This window comes from Callithrix jacchus, chromosome 15 (genome assembly GCF_049354715.1).
Source record: "Callithrix jacchus isolate 240 chromosome 15, calJac240_pri, whole genome shotgun sequence".
NCBI classification, from domain to species: Eukaryota; Metazoa; Chordata; class Mammalia; order Primates; family Cebidae; genus Callithrix; species Callithrix jacchus.
In genome coordinates this window covers 33,601,558-33,622,578 of record NC_133516.1, presented here as the reverse complement: position 1 = coordinate 33,622,578, position 21,021 = coordinate 33,601,558, and the positions used below count along the sequence as shown (strand labels likewise).

At 38.2% G+C, this 21,021-nt stretch overlaps 1 protein-coding gene across 36 annotated transcripts in view; it reads right to left on the bottom strand.

Annotated features, from left to right (window-relative positions):
- Positions 1 to 21,021, bottom strand: part of DOCK3 (dedicator of cytokinesis 3) — a 718,052-nt gene that overhangs the window by 338,724 nt on the left and 358,307 nt on the right. The gene's annotated exons all lie outside the window — the stretch shown is intronic.

The window sequence follows — 21,021 nt, the reverse complement described above, 5'->3', positions numbered from 1 at the left end:
ACAGACTTAAAAAGAGTCAAATCAAGAACGAACTGCCATTCGCAACTGCAACAAAGAGAATAAAATACCTAGGAATACAACTAACAAAAAATGTAAAGGACCTCTTCAAGGACAACTACAAAGAACTGCTCAAGGAAATAAAAAAGGACATAAACAGATGAAGAAACATTCCATGTTCATGGTTAGGAAGAATCAATATCGTGAAAATGACCACACTGCCCAAAGTAATTTATAGATTCATCTCTATCCCCATCATCAAGCTACCAATGACCTTCTTCACAGAAAGGGAAAACCACCATATGGAACCAAAAGACAGCCTGCATAGCCAGGTCCATTCTAAGCAAAAAGAACAAAGCTGGAGGAATCACACTACCAGACTTCAAACTATACTACAAGGCTACAGTAATCAAAACAGCATGGTACTGGTACCAAAACAGAGATATAGACCAATGGAACAAAACAGAGGCCTCGGAGGCAACACCACACATCTACAACCATCTGATCTTTGACAAACCTGACAAAAACAAGCAATGGGGAAAGGATTCCCTGTTCAATAAATGGTGTTGGAAAAACTGGCTAGCCATGTACAGAAAGCAGAAACTGGACCTCTTTCTGACACTTTACACTAAAATTAACTCCAGATGGATTAAAGACTTAAACATAAGACCTAACACCATAAAACCCCTAGAAGAAAATCTAGGCAAAATCATTCACGACATAGGCATAAGCAAGAACTTCATGACTAAAACACCAAAAGCACTGGCAACAAAAGCCAAAATAGACAAATGGGAACTAATCAAACTCCAGAGCTTCTGCACAGCAAAAGAAACAGTCAGTAGAGTGAATTGGCAACCAAAAGACTGGGAAAAAAATTTTACAGTCTGCTCATCTGACAAAGGACTAATATCCAGAATCTACAAAGAACTAAAACAGATTTACAATAAAAAACAAGCCCATTCAAAAGTGGGCAAATGATATGAACAGACACTTTACAAAAGAAGACATATATGAGGCCAACAAACATATGAAAAAATGCTCATCATCACTGGTCATTAGAGAAATGCAAATGAAAACTACATTGAGATACCATCTCATGCCAGTTAGAATGGCGATCATTAAAAAATCTGGAGACAGCAGATGCTAAAGAGGATGTGGAGAAATAGGAACACTTTTACACTGTTGGTGGGAGTGTAAATTAGTTCAACCATTGTAAATGACAGTGTGGTGATGCCTCAAGGACCTAGAAATAGAAATTCCATTTGACCCAAGCAATCCCATTACTGGGTATATACCCAAAGGATAATAAATCATTCTATTATAAGGACACATGCACACGAATGTTCACTGTGGCACTGTTTACAATAGCAAAGACTTGGAACCAACCCAAGTGCTCATCAATGACAGAGTGGACAGAAAAAATGTGGCACATATACACATGGAATACTATGCAGCCATAAAAAAATCCTGAGTTCGTGTTCTTTGTAGGAACATGGATGAACCTGGAAACCATTGTTCTCGGCAAACTGTCACGAGAACAGAAAATCAAACATTACATGTGATCACTCAAAGGTGGGTGTTGAACAATGAGAATACATGGGCACATGGAGGAGAGTATCACACACTGGGGTCTTTGTGGGGGAATTAGGGGATGGACAGTGATGCGTGGGGAGTTGGAGAGGGATAACCTGGGGAGAAATGCCAGATATAGGTGAAGGAGAGGAAGGCCACAAAGCACACTGCCATGTATGTACCTATGCAACAATCTTGCATGTTCTTCACATGTACCCCAAAACCTAAAATGCAACAAAATATATATTAAATAATTAATAAAAACTGTATATTTAAATGTATACAATATATTCCAAGTAAATTCTTTCTCAGTAAAAAAAAATTTAATATCAATTTAGGGTTTGGGGGCACTAACATGAAACTTAAGCTGTAGGGACTAAATGATGGTCTTACTACAACTACCAAAGTAAGCAATTTTCTTTTATCAAGATTCCAAACTAGTTTGGAATGGCAGCTACCTTTCCCAAAATAAAGTCTGGGAAAACCACTTAAGTGAGAAATAAAGTAGAGATTCTTGGAAAAAACATGGACACTTGTATACACACACACACACACACACAGGGAGGGAGGTACTTGGGTATACTCAAGAGTGGCTTAAACTGATGTATATGTAAAAGGCAATGTCTTAGTTTAATTTAATTTGTGCAGCTGTAACAAAATACCTTAGACTTTGGTACTTTATATACAATTAAAATTTATTTTATACAGTTCTGGAAGCCAGAAAGTATAAGATCAGGGCACCAGTACACTACACTCATTATCTGATAAAGGATGCTTTCTGCTTCCAAGGTGGTATCTTGTTGCTAAATCCTCTGGAAGGAATGAATGCTATGTTCTTATATGCTGCAAGTTCCTTCTAGAATTTTTATGAGGGCATTAATCCCATCCATGAGGGCAGTGCCCTCATGGCCTAGCTACCTCCTAAAAGGAGGTACTTTGTTTTAACTCCCAATATTTCTGCATTGGAGATTAAATTTCAACAGCAATTTAGAGGTGAATACAAACATTCAAATCATAGCAGGAAGGTAACTAGTATAAAGCATTATTTTGAAAACTGCTTTTGTCCCTCCAAAAATAGTAAGAACATTATTGCTGGTTCTTTCACCATAGAATCAGTAGCAACAACTAGGGTTGCCATATAAGCATGGTAAAATTAGGATAAAGGGTAAGCTTTGCTGGTACAAAGTGCTGATGAAAGTAAGTGCTTGTATAGACTCCTCTATCCTCTTGCTCCCCATTCAGAGACTCTAAGGCTGGTGGATTAAAACATAAGGTGACAGCTTTCTCCTGATGCTGCTTATCTCTGAGAGTTTAAAGGTATAATCACGGGCCAGAGTTTTCTTGGAGAAAATACAAAAACTGCAATGATCAATATATGGTTTTATGATCTTGTACTCTCTTCTCTAAGGTTCAACCCTTAAAACTGATCAGGATAGATATACAATAAAGCTTAGATTTCACCTCTAACCTACACAAAATGTGTTACCAACAAAGTAGCTGATCAAAAAATTATGAAAATAAAATATAGAAGGAAAAGGTAACTGATTATAGACATATCAAATTGAAAAGTATAAAAATTGGGCTGGGCGCGGTGGCTCAAGCCTGTAATCCCAGCACTTTGGGAGGCCGAGGCGGGTGGATCACGAGGTCCAGAGATCGGGATCATCCTGGTCACCATGGTGAAACCCCGTCTCTACTAAAAATGCAAAAAAATTAGCTGGGCATGGTGGTGCGTGCCTGTAATCCCAGCTACTCAGGACGCTGAGGCAGGAGAATTGCCTGAACCCAGGAGGCGGAGGTTGCGGTGAGCCAAGATTGTGCCGTTGCACTCCAGCCTGGGTAACAAGAGTGAAACTCCGTCTCAAAAGAAAAAAGAAAAAAAAAAGTATAAAAATTTTCGTGTCCTAGTGATGATAGTTTCCAGCAGCCTAAAGCTCCTGTGAGTACAGATAAAAAACATAAGGAAGTACAGAGCATACCTTTTTGAAGTTGAAGGGTGTTCAAGACAGCCAGCCAGGCCTTACAAGGCAAAGATCAAGGAAAAAAGGAAAACTCAGTGGGGGCCCACATTCTGCATGCCATTTTCCCAATCAGAGATTTAATAATGCTTGGGTTGGCAAAAAAGCTAAGAAGCTAGAGAGAGGATGGTCACTAATAGCTGATAACTTTTGGCAGTCATACAAGATGTGGAAGACAAATATTGAAGTTTGTGCTGTCAATGTTGCCAAAATTTGAGGGGCTAAGATTTAAAAAAAAAACAGAAGCCTACTTAGGTGTGCTCTATGCTCTTGGAGATATTACTCCTCTTGACACATTTGCTACTTCATTTTTTATTTCTTCAGGTTTTCAATAGCTGAGCCTTACCACAATAACCACAATATGAGCAGCTATGGGAAACACAACAATAAGGTCAACATGTAGGCCAAAAGAATCCATCAATCAAATGGTCTTCTTCTCAAAACACAGCTATCTGTGTTTAGCTAGAGTTAAGTGCTTTGTAACAAGTCTTTGTTCATCCCAGCAGCTTCATAGATATAAATGAAGCTAGTTTGCCTGGATTGAAATTCATTTTTGACATGTCATTAAAGTTTTGTAAGTAAATTATTTGCTAATAACCTCAGAAAGAATTCTATTTCAATTAACCTGATATTTGATCATGCTGTATATTCTAGAAGACCCCAAGTAATCTGTTATGAAAGCCTAAAAATTAGGAAAATGTGCATTTCCCAAGAGGCTTGGCATGCCTTGTTTTAATTATTTTACTCTAAGCTCTGGGGTACATGTGCAGAATGTGCAGGTTTGTTAAACAGGTATACACGTGCCATGGTATTTTGCTGCACCCATCAACCCATCATCTACAATAGGTATTTCTCCTAATGCTATCCCTCCCCTAGCATCCCACCCCTCAACAGGCCCCAGTGTGATGTCCATGTGTTCTCCCCTGTGTCCATGTGTTCTCATTGTTCAACTCCCACTTGTGAGTGAGAACATGCATTGTTTGGTTTTCTGTTCTTGGGTTAGTTTGCTGAGAATGATGGTGTCCAGCTTTATTCACGTCCCTGCAAAGGATGTGAACTCATTCTTTTTTATAGCTGCATAGTATTCCATGGTGTATATGTGCCACATTTTCTTTATCTAGTCTATCACTGATGGGCATTTGGGTTGGTTCCAAATCTTTGTTATTGTTAACAGTGCTGCAATAAATATATGTGTACATGTGTCTTTATAGTCAAATAATTTATAAGCCTTTGGGTATATACCCAGTAATGAGATTGCTGGGTCAAATGGTATTTCTAGTTGTAAATCCTTGAGGAATTTCTACACTGTCATCCACAATGACATTCCCACCAACAGTGTAAGAGCATTTCTACTTCTCCACATCCTCTCCAGGATCTGTTGCTTTCTGATTTTTTAATGATCACCATTCTAACTGGTGTGAGATGGCATCTCACTATAGTTTTAATTTGCATTTCTCTAGTGACCAATGATGATGAGCTTTCTTTTCATATGCTTCCTGGCCACATAAAGGTATTTTGAAAAGTGTTGGTTCATATCCTTTGTCCACTTTTTGATGGGGTTTTTTTCTTGTAAATTTGTTTAAGTTCTTTGTAGATTCTGGGTATTAGCCCTTTGTCAGACGAATAGATTGCAAAAAGTTTCTCCCATTCTATAGGCTGCTTCTTCACTCTGCAGATAGTTTCTTCTGCTGTGCAGAAGTTATTTAGTTTAATTAGATCCCATTTGTCAGTCTTGGCTTTTGTTGCCATTGCTTTTGGTGTTTTAGTCATGAAGTCTTTGCCCATGCCTATGCCCTGAATGGTATTGCCTAGATTTTCTTCTAGGGTTTTTATGGTCTTAAATCTTATGTTTAAGTTTTTAATCCCTCTTGAGTTAATTTTTGTATAAAGTGTAAGAAAGAAGTCCAGTTTTAGCTTTCTGCATATGGCTAGCCAGTTTTCCCAATTCCATTTATTGAATAGGGAATCCTTTACCCATTGCTTGTTTTTGTCAGGTCTGTCAATGATCAGATGATTGTAGATATGGGGTGTTATTTCTGAGGCCTCTATTCGGTTCCATTGGTCTATCTTTTTTAGTACCAATACCATGCTGTTTGGGTTAATGTAGCCTTGTATAGTATTCTCTGATTGTAGTTTGAAGTCAGGTACTGTAATGCCTTCAGCTTTGTTCTTTTTACTTAGGATTGTCTTGGCTTTGAGGGCTCCTTTTTGGTTCCATATAAAATTTAAAGAAGTTTTTTCTAATTCTGTGAAGAGAGTCAATGGTAGCTTGATAGAAATAGCATTAAATCTATAAATTACTTTGGGCAGTATGGCCATTTTCATGATATGGATTCTTCCTAACCATGAGTATGGAATGTTTTTCCATTTGTTTGTTTCCACTCTTATTTCTGTGAACAGTGGTTTGTAGTTCTCCTTGAAAACGTCCTTCACATCCCTTGTTAGTTGTATTCCTAGGTATTTTATTTTATTCTCTTTGTAGCAATTGTGAGTGGGAGTTTACTCTTGATTTGGCTCTCTATCTGTTATTAATGTACAGGAATGCTTGTAATATTTGCACATTGATTTTATATCCTGAGACTTTTCCGAAGTTGCTTATCAGCTTAAGGAGATTTTGGGCTGAGACAATGGGGTCTTCTAAATATGCAAACATATTGTCTGCAAATAGAGACAATTTGACTTCCTCTTTTCCTAATTGAATATCTTTATTTATTTTTCTTGCCTGATTGCCTGGCCAGAATTTCCAATACTATGTTGAATAGGAGTGGTGAGAGAGGGCATCCTTGTCTTGTGCCGTTTTCAAAGGGAATGCTTCCAGCTTTTGCCCATTCAGTATGACATTGTCTGTGGGTATGTCATAAATAGCTCTTATTATTTTGAGATACATTCCGTCAATACCTAGTTTATTAAGAGCTTTTAGCATGAAGGGCTCTTGAATTTTGTTAAGGACCTTTTCTCAATCTATTGAGATAATCATGTGGTTTTTGTCATTGGTTCTATTTATGTGACGGATTACGTGTGTAGATTTGTGTATGTTGAACCAGCCTTGCATCCCAGGGATGAAGCCAACTTGATCGTGGTGGATAAGCTTTTTGATGTGCTGCTGGATGTGGTTTGCTAGTATTTTACTGAAGATATTTGTATTGATGTTCATCATGGGTATTTGCCTAAATTTTTCTTGTTTTGTCTCTGCCAGATTTTGGTATCAGGATGATACTGGCCTCATAAAATGAGTTAGGGAAGATTCCCTCTTTTTCTATTTCTTGGAATAGGTTCAGAAGAAATGGTACCAGTTCCTCTTGTTACTTCTGGTAGAATTCAGCTGTGAATATGTCTGGTCCTGAGCTTTTTTTGGTTGTTAAGCTATTAACTGCTGCCTCCGTTTCAGAACTTGTCATTAGTCTATTCAGGGATTTGACGTCTTCCTGGTTCAGTCTTGGGAGGGTGTATATGTCCAGGAATTTGTCCATTTATTCTAGATTTTCTAGTTTACTTCCATAGAGGTGTTTACAGTATTCTCTGATGACAGTTTGTATTTCTGTGGTATCCATGGTGTTATCCTCCTTATCATTTTTTATTTTGTCTATTTGATTCTTCTCTCTTTTCTTCTTAATTAGTATGGCTAGTGGTCTATTTTGTTGGGGATCTTTAAAAAAAATAGCTTCTGGATTCATGTGAAGGGTTTTTCATGTCTCCATCTCTTTCAGTTCTGCTCTGATCTTAGTTATTTCTTGTCTTCTGCTAGCTTTCCAATTTGTTTGCTCTTGCTTCTCTAGTTCTTTTAATTGTGATGTTAGGGTGTTGATTTTAGATCTTTCCTGCTTTCTCTTGTGGGCATTTACTGCTATAAATTTAACTCTATACACTGCTTTAAATGTGTCCCAGAGATTCTAGTATGTTGTGTCTTTGTTCTGATTGGTTTCAAAGAACATCTTTATTTCTGTCTTAATTTCATTATTTACCCAGTAGTAGTTCAGGAGCAATTTGTTCAGTTTCCATGTAGTTGTGCGGTTTTGAGTAAGTTTCTTGATCCTGAGTTTTAATTTGATTGCACCGTGGTCTGAGAAACTGGTTGTTATGATTTCCATTCTTCTGCATTTGCTGAGGAGTGTTTTACTTCCGATTATGTGGTCAATTTTAGAAAAAGTGTGATGTGCTGCTGAGAAGCACATCTGTTGATCTGGGGTAAAGAGTTCTGTAGATGTCTGTTAGGTTGGCTTCGTACAGAGCTGAGTTCAAGTCCTGGATATCCTTGTTAATTTTCTTTCATTGATCTGTCTAATGTTAATAGTGGGGTATTAAAGTCTTCCACTATTATTGTGTGGAAGTCTAAGTCTCTTTGTAAGTCTCTAAGAACTTGCTTTATGAATCTCAGTGCTCCTGTATTGGAGGCATATACATTTAGGATAGTTAGCTCTTCTTGTTGTCTTGATCCCTTTACCATTATGTAATGCCCTTCTTAATCTCTTTTGATCTTTCTTCGTTTAAAGCCTGTTTTATCAGAGACAAGGATTGCAATCCCTACTTTTTCTTACTTTCTATTGCTTGGTAAATATTCATTCATCCCTTTATTTTGAGCCTATGTGTGTCTTTGTGTGTGAGATGGGTCTCCTGAATACAGCACACCAACGGGTCTTGACTCTTTACCCAATGTGCCAGTCTATGTCTTTTAATTGGGGCAGGTAGTCCATTTACATTTAAGGTTAATATTGCTATATGTGAATTTGATCCTGTCATTATGATACTCGCTGGTTATTTTGCCTGTAAGTTGATGCAGTTTCTTTATAGTGTCATTGATCTTTACAATTTGGTATGTTCTTGCAGTGGCTGGTACTGATTGTTCCTTTCCATGTTTACTGCTTCCTTCAGGGGCTCTTGTATGGCAGGCCTGGTGGTGACAAAATCTCTCAGCATTTGCTTGTCTGTAAAGGATTTTATTTCTCCTTTGCTTATGAAGCTTAGTTTGGCTGGATATGAAATTCTTGGTTGAAAACTATTTTCTTTAAGAATGTTGAATATTGGTTCCCACCCTCTTCTGGCTTGTAGGGTTTCTGCTGAGATATCCACTGTTGGTCTGATGGGCTTCCCTTTGTGGGTAACCTGACCTTTCTCTTTGTCTGCCCTTAGCATTTTTTCCTTCATTTCAACCTTAACGAATCTGATAATTTTGTGTCTTGGGGTTGCTCTTGAGGAGTATCTTTGTGGTATTCTCTCTGTTTCTGGAATTTGAATGTTAACCTGCCTTGCTAGGTTGAGGAAGTGCTCCTGGATAATATCCTAAAGAGTGTTTTCTGACTTGGTGCCATTCTTCCTGTCACTGTTAGATACAGCAATCAAACACAGATTTAATTTTTTCACACAGTCTCAAATTTCTTGGAGGCTTTGTTCATTTGTGTTAACTCTTTTTCCTCTAATATTGTCATCTCACTTTATTTCACTGAGTCGATGTTCACTCTCTAATATCCTTTCTTCAGCTTGATCACTTCTGTAGTGATACTTGTGTAGGCTTTATGAAGTTCTCGTGTTTTTTTCAGCTGCATCAGGTCATTTATTTTCTTCTCTAAACTGGTTATTCCAGTTAACAATTCATCTAACCTTTTTTCAAGGTTCTTAGTTTCCTTCAGTTGGTTAGAACATGCTCCTTTAGCTCAGAGGAGTTTGTTGTTGCCCACCTTCTGCACCCTACTCCTGTCAATTCGTCAAACTCACTCTCTGTCCAGTTTGATCCCCTTGCTGGGGAGGAGTTGTTAGATCCTTTGGAGGAGAAGAGGCATTCTGGTTTTTGGAATTTTCAGTCTTTTTGTGCTGGTTTCTCCCCATTTTCCTGGATTTATCTACCTCAGTTCTTTGATGTTGGAAACCTTCTAATGGGGTCTCTGAGTTGAGGTTGATATTACTCCTTTCTGTAGGTTAGTTTTCTTTCTAATAGGCCCCTCTGCTGCAGATCTGCTGGAGTTTGCTGGCAGTCCACTCCAGACCCAGTTTGCTTGAATATCACCAGCAGAGGCTGCGTAACAGTGAAGATTACTGCCTATTCCTTCCTCTGGAAGCTTCATCCCATAGAGACACCCACCAGATGCCAGTCAGAGCTCTCCTGTATGAAACATCTGTTGCCCCTTCTGGGAGGTGTCTCCCAGTGAGGATACACAGGGGTCAGGGACCCACTTGAGGAGGCAGCCTGTCCTCTATCAGAGCTTAAAAGCTGTGGTGGGAGAACCACTGCTCCCTTCAAAGCTGTTAGACAGGGACGTTTAAGTCTGCTGAAGCTGTGCTCACAGCCACCCCTTCCCCCAGGTGCTCTGTCCTAGGGAGATGGGGGTTTTATCTATAAGTCCCTGACTGGGGCTGCTGCCTTTTTTTCAGAGATGCCCTGCCCAGAGAGGGGGAATCTAGACAGTCTGGTCACAGAGGCCTTACTGAGCTGCAGTGGGCTCTGCCTAGTTCAAACTTCCTGGCAACTTTGCTTACCCTGTCAGGAGAAAACCACCTACTCAAGCCTCAGAAATGGCAGATGCAACTCCCCCAACAAGCTCAATTGTTCCAGGTTGACCTCAACCTGTTATGCTGGTAGCAAGAATTTCAAGCCAGTGGATCTTAGCTTGCTGTGCTCCGTGGGGGTGGGACCCTCTAAGACCTCTTGGCTCCCTGGCTAACCCCCCCTTCCAGGGGAGGGAAGGGTTCTCTCTGACATTTCAGGTGCCACTGGGGATAAAAAAAATTACTGTCTTTGGCTTGCTGTCTCCCTTAACAGCCACCCAATTATGTGCTTGAAACACAGGGCCCTGCTGGCATAGGCACTGTAGGGAACTCTCCTAGTCTGCTAGTTGTGAAGACTGTAGGAAAAGCATGGTATCTAGGCTGGAATGCACCATTCTTCCTGGTACAGTCTCTCACAGCTTCCCTTGGCTAGGGGAGAAAAATTCCCTGACCATTTTGGCAGCCCCAATCCCAACTGAAAGCCAAGTACATGCTAAGAGAGACAGCTTTTCATGCTTTTATGGCAGCTTCAGCCATGCAGAGGGTGAGCAAGCAAGAGCTGAGTAAAAGCCTACCTGCTGGCTCTTACTCTTAAGCACCAACTACCAGACTGCAGTCTGAATTACACAACCAAACAAAAATGCATCATTGCAAGTAACATCTGAGAAAATGACTACATAAACCTATCTGAAACCAAGGAACCCATGCAAAACCTTGGCCCTCTGAAAGCATGCAGAAAGGAAGAGAAATGATCATATACAACTATGGCACAGCTGTACCCGCAAAGGAAAGAAGAATAAAAAATCAAAAACCCATTAAAATAAAAGCAAATTTTTTAGAAAAGAAACAGCTCTCTCAGATGAACAGGGATCAGCACCAAAACTCTACAAAAAGCCACTGTTTCTTCACCTCCAAAGGATCACATTAGCTCTCCAGCAATGAAGGCCAACCAGAATGAAATGTCTGAAACAACGATATAGAATTGAGAATATAGATGGCAAGAAAACTCAATAAGATCCTCATGGAAACTGAAATTCAATGCAAAGACACTAGAAAACTGATCAAGATATGAAAGACAACACAGCTATATTAAAAAAGAACCAACCAAAACTGGAATAGAAAAATTCATTATAGGAATTTCAAAATACACTGGAAATCTTAACAACAGACTAGACTAATTAGAAGAAAGAATTTCAAAGCTTGAAGACCAGACTTTTGAATCAACCCACTCAGATAAAAATCAAAGAAAAAACAATTTTAAAAAACAAAACCTTAAAGAAATATGGGATTATGTATAGCAACCAAGCCCAAGACTTATTTTCATTTCTGAGAAAGAAAAACAAAAAGCAATTAAGAAAATCTATTTGAGGGTGTAATTCAAAAAAATTTTCCCAATCTTGCTAGAGATTGACACACAGCTATAGAAAATTCAGAAAACAGCTGCAATATGATATAAAAGACAACCATCACAAAGTTACATAGTATTCTGATTATCCAAGGTCAATGTGAAACAAAAATCTTAAAAGCAGCTAGAAAAAAGGGATAAATTATCTATAAAGGGAATTCTGTCAGACAAACAACAGACTTCTCAGCAGAAACTTTACAAGTCAGAAGAGATTGGAAGCCTATTTTTAGCATACTTAAATAAAAGACATACCATCTACGGATTTCATATATTGCTAAGTTAAGCTTCATTTCTTTCCTAGAAAAGCAAATGTTAAGAAAATTCATCACCACCAGTCTGACCCAACAAAAAGTGCTTAAGAGAGTTCTAAACATGAAAATAAAGAACAATACTTGGTACCACAAAAAAGTAGAAAAACCACAGAACCTATAAAGTAACACATTCAAGACTACAAAGCAACTACTTAACAACACTATTATAGAAACAAAATCTCATATATCAATACCAAGGTTGAACATAAACAACCTAAATGCTCCACTTAAAAAAAACAGAGTGGTAAATTGGATTTTAAAAATGAGCCCAAACTTTCTCCTGTATTCAAGAGATACATCTCTTATTTTTGATCGGCATGACCTTTATCTCTTTACATTGAGCCTATAAAGATGATGCCAATGAAAAATAAAAAGAGAGAAAGGGGGTGCTATTCCTATATCAGCTACAACAGATGTTAAACCAAAGACAATAAAAAAGGACAAAGAAGAGCATTACATAATGATAAAGGGTTAAATTCATCAAGAAGAGCTAACTATTTTAAATATATATGCACCCAAAAATGAAGTACCCAGATTTATAAAACAATTACAACTAGACCTAAGAAAACAGCTACAAAGCCACACAATAATAGTGAAAGATTTTGACACCCCATTCACAGAATTAGATAATCATCACGGCAAAAAACTAACAAAGAAATTCTGGACTTAAATTGAATACCTGACAAATAAGATTAATAGACATCTATAGAATACCCCACCTAAAATTTGCAAATATACAGTTTACTCATCTACACATAGAACATACTCTATGATTAACCACATATTCAGCCAAAAAGTGAGTCTCGTAAACTGAAGAAAAAAAAAAAATTAAAGTCATACCACACATCTTCTTAGACCACAGTTGTATAAAATTAGAAATCAATACCAAAAGAAACTCTCAAAACCTCACAAATACATGAGAACTAAACAAGTTGCTTCTGTACAACTTCTGGGTAAAAGACAAAATTAAGGCAGAAATGAATAAATTATTTCAACCAAATAAAACTGAAATACAACATACCAAAACCTCTGGGATGCAGCAAAAGCAGTGCTAAAAGGATTTTATATTACTAAATGCCTACACTGAGAAAATAGAAAGATCTAAAATTAACAACCTAATACCACAGCCAAAGGAGCTAGAAAAACAATAACTAAATAAAAATCTAGCAAAAGAAAAGAAATACCTAAAATCAGAGAACTGAACAAAGCAGAGACCAAAAAGCCATACAAAGGATCAAAAAGAAAGTTGGTTCTTTGAAAAATAAGATTGATAGACTGCCAGATTAACTAAGTAAAAAGAGAAGATCCAAATAAGCACAATCCAAAATGATATTACAACTGATGCCACATAAATACAAAATATTCCCAGAGATAACTATGAAGATCTCTATATGCAAAACTAGAAAATCTAGACGAAATGAATAAATTCCTATAAACACACAATATCCCAAGACTGGACCAGGAAGAAACTGAAACCCTGAACAGACCAGTAGTAGGTCACAAAATTGAATCAGTAATAAAAAGCCTAGAAACCAACAGAAGCCCTAGACCAGATGGATTCATAATAGAATTCTACTAGATATACAAAAGAAGGCTGGTACTAGCCGTACTGAAACGATTTCAAGAAAATTGAGGAAAAGGAATTCTGTGAAACGAGTATCATCTTTATACCCAAAGCTGACAAGGACATAATACAAAAAGAAAGAAAACTATAGGCCAATATCCCTAATAAACATAGATGCAAAACTCCCCAACAAAATACTAGAAAACCAAATTAAGCAGTAGATCAAAAAACAATTCAACATGATGAAATAAGCTTTATTCCTTAGATGCAAGGATCATTAAACATACACAACCCAATAAATATGATTAACCACATCATTGAAATTAAAAACAAAACCATATGATCATCTCAATAGACTCATAAAAACCATTCAATAAAATCCAACATTGCTTCATAATACTTCATATTTTCATTTTTTATTTTTTCCAAATGGCAGATTGGAGGCAGTGTTAGCTTGCCTCTACCACTTAGAAGAACAAAATAGTGAATAGAGATTCACTCTGTGATTTTTTTTTAACCAAGAACCACTGCAGGAACTTAATAGAAAAATCAAAAGAATCCACACACCCTTTGAAACAAGTGCAAGGCTGCAGTCTACTCCATGAGACAGGTGAAAAACTGTAAGTACTCAGAGTATGAAAGGGGAGAGTCTGCCTCTGAGTCCATAAAGTGGCATAAAATATAAAAGTAGAAGCAACAGTGGGAAGGGCCTTGCAGGCATTCCCAGTCTCCAGTGCAAACCAAGGGAAGCCATTCCTGACTGTATCTCACAGGGGCCCTTGCAGAAGTGGGTCAACGACAGAAAAGTCATAGGGTAAAAGTAGCTCCCAACTGAATTTTGTGACATAATCTCAAGTGGGGACAAACTCCCCTAAATGAAACCTGGGGAGAGAGCAGGAAGTGAGCAGTAGACAAGAGTGTGAGCTGGGCACTTGACCTTGCAGTAAAAGTGGAAGGGGCATGGCCTGAAAGCTGTGATAGCTATCTCTGTGGGGAAGTTTAGAGCCTGGGGTAGGTCTGAGTTCTGTGTGCAGACTGCCTAGATCTAAACCAGGTGCTGACATCAGAGGACTGCAGAAGTAAAACTGATCTTGAAAACTGTGTAGGGCCTAGGTAAGGCTCACTGCTGCTCACTACTCCCCATTCCTTTTGCAAATTCCTCTGTGCAGCAGAGGCAGTTATACTCCCCTGTGGAACATTACCCCAGCGACCTGAGAACCACCTTTGACTTTTACAGGGGCCTTAGCCTGCCCTGCAGAAGGAGAATCAGAGCTCAGACTCACCTGACCCTAACCCAACTTGGTGAAATTTCTCAACCTGCCCCGGAGGCTTAATATAAAAGACATAAACTTTCAGGAAGTTTGTAGCCCCACCCATCACCTGAGAAACCAGAATATTTCCCTAAGACAACTTAGGGCAAGCTCAAATCCTACTGTTACTACTTCAGTTGATGCTCTTTGAAAGCAGCACCTCCTGGCTGGAGGTCAACCACCACTGACCTTTACACCATCTCTTAACAGAATTACACTGTGCCCAAGAAGGAGAAAACAGCCGCATGACCTCAGTAATCACCACTGCCTGCAACACTCTGGCAAACTAAAGGTCCTGAGTCGGTCCACATGACAAGTTCACTACCAGTATAAACAGCATTTGAGAAAGGCAGCACTACAAAGCCTATCTACAACCAAGGAATCTCAAAAAGTCTATGTCACACCACTGGATCCCTTGCAGACATTGCCCAATTCCGGGAACAATTCAGGGTGACTGCAGCCCCACAGGAGGAGCACTGCCCAGATGCAGGCCTATACAAGAGGTAGAGTCACAATTCCTCCCTACCTGGAACATCAGTATTCCTACAGAAGAGGTGCCTATCTGATCTGAATAGCCAGAACTCTGGGAAAAGAGTGAAGGTGTGAAGCAGAAAGCTTTTCTGCTGGCCTGGCAGGAAGCTGAGGTAGCTCTCACCCTTCACCCTGAGAAAACCTCAGAACATCTAATTGAGAGCTACCCCTGACCGCAGTTGTCTTCATCAAGGCTGGGACCTCTGTCCACCTTTGCATATTACATCTACCCACCTCCTTTAGCTGCAACCAATGTCTACCCAGGAATACCTCCAAAACTGGCCTGAAGCCTGAATCATCAATTCAGTTAATAAAATAATGGGAAAAAAATTGAATAAATAAATTGCACACCATGAGAGAATGAGATAAGCTTAAAAGAATCCGTGCCATTCCAACGCAATAGGAGACAGTAAACTGGCCACACACCAAGTACATATCTACTATAACCAGCATCTGGGAAAGGCATCGCACAAAGACTTTCTATAATAACTAAGGAACTCAAACAGTCTTAACCAAGCCCCAAGAATCAAAATAGGCTAAAGCAATTTATTACAAACATTAAAAAACACAGTCAAAAATAAATTCAAGAACAATCTGAAAAAAATAGCCTACCTAAATTATAAAGAGAGCCAGAAAAGTAATTCTGGTAATATGACAAAACAGGGTTCCATAAAACCCCAAATGGTCACAATAGCTCTCCACATATGGATCCAAATAAAGACAAATCTTTGAAATGAGACAAAAATAATTCAGAAGGTTGATTATCAAGCTACTCAAGGAGATATCAGAGAAAGGTGAAAAATCAACAAAAATAAAATTAAAAAACAGTCAAGAATATGCATGAAAAGTTTTCCAGAGAGATAGATATCATAAAGAAAAACCAATCAGATGGCTCATGCCTGTAATCCCAGCACTTTGGGAGGCTGAGGCAGGTGGATCACCTGAGGTCAGGAGTTTGAGATCAGCCAGCCCAACATGATGAAACCCTGTCTCTACTAAAAACACAAAAATTAGTCAGGCATAGCGGTGTGCACCTCTAGTCCCAGTTACTCAGTAGGCTGATGTGAGAGAATTGCTTGAACCTAGGAGGTGAAGGTTGCAGTGAGCTAAGATTGCATCACTGCACTCCACGGCACAACAGAGCAAGACTCTTTCTCAAACAACAACAACAAAAAAAAAAAAAACCAATCAGATCATCTGAAATGAAAGACAAACTTCGGAAAATACAAAATACAGTGGTAAGTGTCAACAACAGAAAAACAAGAAGAAAGAATTTCAGGGCTCAAAGACAGGCTTTCAAATTAACCCAATCAGATAAAAGATAAAGAAAAAAAAGAACCAAAAGAAATGAAGAAAGTCTCCGAGATATATGAGATTATATAAAATGGCCAGGTAGGTTTCTAAAGTGTCTGACTCCAGGCCCCAGCTCTTGGAAAGCATCTCTAGACCATCCAGAGCTCAAAGGAACTCACTAACCTCAAGGGAAGGACACAGAACTGGCTGGCTTTGCCACCTGCTGACTGTGGAGCCCTAGGGTCTTTAGTGAACAGAGATGGTAGATGGGTAGTGGTTACAGTTGACCATGGACAAGACATAGGGCTGTGCTAGTTTCAGGTCTGACCAAGGGCAGTCCAGTGGTGATAAATGCAAGAGTATTTGTGTTATCCCTCCCTCAGGTTCGATGCAGCTGAGCAGAGAGAGAGAGAGAGAGAAAGAGAGAGAGATAGAGAGAAAAAGAGAGAGAGAGAAAGAAAGAGAGAGAGAGAGAGAATCTTGCTTGTTTCAGAGAAAGTAAGGAAATGGAACAAGAGCCTCTCCTTGGTAATTCAGAGGAATTTTCTGAATCTTATCCAAGACCACTAAAGTGGTACCTCTATGAGTCTATAAGAACCACAATTTTACTGGGCTTCGGGTGCCCCCCAATACAGATATGGCTGCAGTGACCTTAAAATATCTGAAAAGCCTCTCCAAGAAAAATGGGTATGAACAAACCCAAATGCAAAAATTACAATAAATACCTAACTCTTCAGTGCCCACACAGAAACAAACATCTGCAAGTATCAAGATCACCCAGGAAAATATGATCTCACCAAATCAACTAAGTAAATACCAGAAATCAATCCTGAAGAAACAGATATGTGACCTTTCAGACAGAGAATTCAAAATAGCTGTTTTGAGTAAACTCAAAGAAATTCAAGATAACAGGAAGAAGAAATCCAGAATCCTATCAGATAAATTTAACAAATAAATTAAAATAATTTAAAAAGTTCAAGTAGAAATTCTGGCATTAAAAAATACAACTGATATACCGAAAAATGCACCACAGTCTCTTTAACAGCAGAATGAATCAAGCACAAGAAAGAATTAGTGAGCTTCAAGACAGGCTATCTGAAAATATACAGTCAGAGGAGACAAAAGAAAAAAGGATACAAATTAAAGCAAGCAGGGTTTACAGGAAAGAATCTATTTTCTATAATTTTTCTACAGGGTCTAAAAAATACCCTCAAATGGAAAAATCTAAGAGATGCTGGCCTTAAAGAGAAGGCAGAAGGAGACATGGGGTGAAAAGTTTATTTGAAGGGCTAATAACAAAAACCTATCAAACCCAGAAACAGATATCAATATTTGAGAATGAGAAGGTTAAAGAACACTAAGCAAATCTGGCCCAAAGAAGACTACCACAAGGCATTTAATAATCAAACTCACGAAGGTCAAAAATAAAAAATGGATTCTAAAAACAGTAAGAGGAAAAAAAAATGTAATGGAGTGCCAATACATCTGGCATAAGACTTTTTTGTGGAAGTATTACAAGCCAGGGGAGAGTGCCATGACATATTTAAAGTGCTAAAGGAAAACAACAAAAACTTTGGCCCTAGAATAGTATGCTGGATAAAGTATCCTTCAATCATAAAGAAAAAATAAACGTTCCCAGCCAAATAAACACTAATGGATTTTATCAGCACCAGACTAGCTTTAAAGAAATGCTAAAAGGGTATACACATTCAATGCTATAAACTTTCCTCTGTGTACCATGACTTTTGCTGTGTCCCAGAGGTTTTGATAAGTTGGACCACTATTATCATTTGGTTCAAAGAATTTTTAAATTTCCATCTTGATTTCACTGTTGACCTAAAGATCACTCAGGAGCAGATTATTTAATTTCCATGTATTTGTATCGTTTTAAAAGTCCATTTTGGAGTTAATTTCCAATTTTATTCCACTGTGATCTGAAAGGGTTCTTGATATAATTTCAATTTTCTAATGTGTTGAGACTTGTTTTGTGGCCTATCATACGATCTATCTTAGAGGAAGAGAAGAAATGCACAACCTAACATCACACCCTAAGGAACTAGAGAAACAAGAATAAATCAAACGCAAACCAAGCAGAAGAAAAGAAATAGCAAACAGAGCAGAACAAAAAAAGATTGAAATAAAAAAATTAACAAAAAACTGGTTATTTGAAAAGATAAACAAAATTGATAGACCATTAGTGAATTAACCAAATAAAGAAGAGAGAAGACCTAAATAAGCTCAATTAGTAATGCAATAGGAGGCCAATCATGGTGGCTCACACCTGTAATCCTAGCTCTTTGGGAAACCAAGGTGGGTGGATCACTTGAGGTCAGGGGTTTGAGACCAGACTGGCCAACATGGTGAAACCCTGTCTCTACAAAAGAAAAATACAAAAATTAGCTGGGCATGGTGGTGCTTGCCTATAATCCCAGCTACTCAGGAGGCTGAGGCAGGAGAACTTTTTGAATCCAGGAGGCAGAGGTAGTAGCTGTAATCCCAGCTACTCAGAAGGCTGAGGCAGGAGAATCTCTTGAATCCAGCGAGCCAAGATCATGCCACTGCACTCCACCTGGGTGACACAGCAAGACTACAACTGACACCAAAAGATTACAAAAGATCATTTGAGGCAACTATGAACACCTTAAAGCACACAAACTAGAAAACCTAGAGGAGATGGATTAATTCCTGTAAATATTACAACTTTCTTAGATAAAATCAGGAAGGTAGAAAATCTGATGACACCAATAACAAGGAGTGAGAATGAAACTGTGATTTAAAAACAGCCAAGAAAAAAGAACCCTCCAGGACTAGGTTAATTCACAGCTGAATTCTATCAGGATTTCAAAGAAGAATGGGTACCAATCCTATTCACACTATTTCACATGATAGATAAAGAGGAAATCCTCCCGAAATCATTCTATGAAGCCAGTGTAATCCGAATATCAAAACCAGAAAAGAACATAACAACAAAAAAGAAAACTACAGACCAATATCCCTGATGAACATAGATGCAAAAATCCTCAACAAAATACTAGCTAACCAAATCCTACAGCAAATCAGCAAGAAAATACACCATCATCAACTGGGTTTCATATTAGTAATGCAGGGACAGTTTAACATATGCAAGTCAATAAATGTGATACATCACATACACAGAATTAAAACAAAAATCACATAATCATTTTAATAGAAGCAGAAAGAGCATTTGACAAAATGTAGCATTGCTTTATGATTAAAACCCTCAGCAAAACTGGCATGGAAAAGACATACATCAAGGTAATAAAAGCCATCTAGGACATACTTACAGCCAACATTATACTGAACAGAGAAATGTTAAAAGCATTTCCCCTGGGAACTGGAACAAGGAAAGGATGCCTACTTTCATCATTATTCTTCAACATAGTACTGGAAGTCCTAGCCAAAGCAATCAAGCAAGAGAAAGAAATAAAGGGAATCTAAATTGAAGAAGAGGAAGTCAAACTGTTGCTGTTCACCAATAATATGATCATATACCTAGAAAACTCTATAAAGACTCATCCAAAAAGCTCTCAGATCTGATAAACAAATTCACATAAAGTGGACAGAACACACCCTATTCAACAAATGATGCTGAAATAATTAGCAAGCCACATGTAGAAGAATGAAGCTGAATCCTCAATCTTTCACCTTACACAGAAATCAACTTGAGATGAATCAAAGACCAAAATTAAGACCTGAAACCATATAAATTCCAGAAGATAACATCATAAAACACTGGCTTGGGTAAAAAGTTCATGACTAAGAATCCAGAAGTAAATACAACAAAAACAAAGATAAATAGATGGAACCTAATGAAACTAAAATGCTTCTGCAAAGAAAAATAATCAAAAGAGTAAACAGACAACACACAGAGTGGGAGAAAATCTTTGCAAACTATGAATCTGGCAAAGGACATATATCCAGAATCTACAATAAACAGAAACAAATCAGCAGGAAAAAAAATCCCACCAAAAATGGGCAAAGGACATGAACAGACAATTCTCAAAAGATATACAACGGCCAAGAAACATATTCTAAAATGCTCAATATCACTACTTATCAGGAAAATGTAAATCAAAACCACAAGAAATCAAAATCCCTTATTCCTGCAAAAATGGCCATAATTTAAAAACAACACCATAGATTGGTGTGGAAGTGGTGGGAAGGGACTACTTTTATACTCCTGGTGGGAATATAAATTAGCATAACCACTAGGAGAAACAATATGGAGATTTTTTAGAAAACTAAAAGAACTACCATTTGATCCAGTAATCCCACTACTGGATATCTACCCAGAGGTAAAGAAGTCATTATATAAAAAAGACACTTGGACATGCAAGTTTATATAGCACAACTTGCAATTACAAAAATATGGAACCAGTCTGAATGGCCATCAAACAATTAGTGGACAAAGAAAATGTGGAATAGGCTGGGTATGGTGGCCCACACCTATAATGCCCACACTTTGGGAGACCGAGGCAGATGGATCACAAGGTCAGGAGTTTGAGACGAACCTGGCCAACAT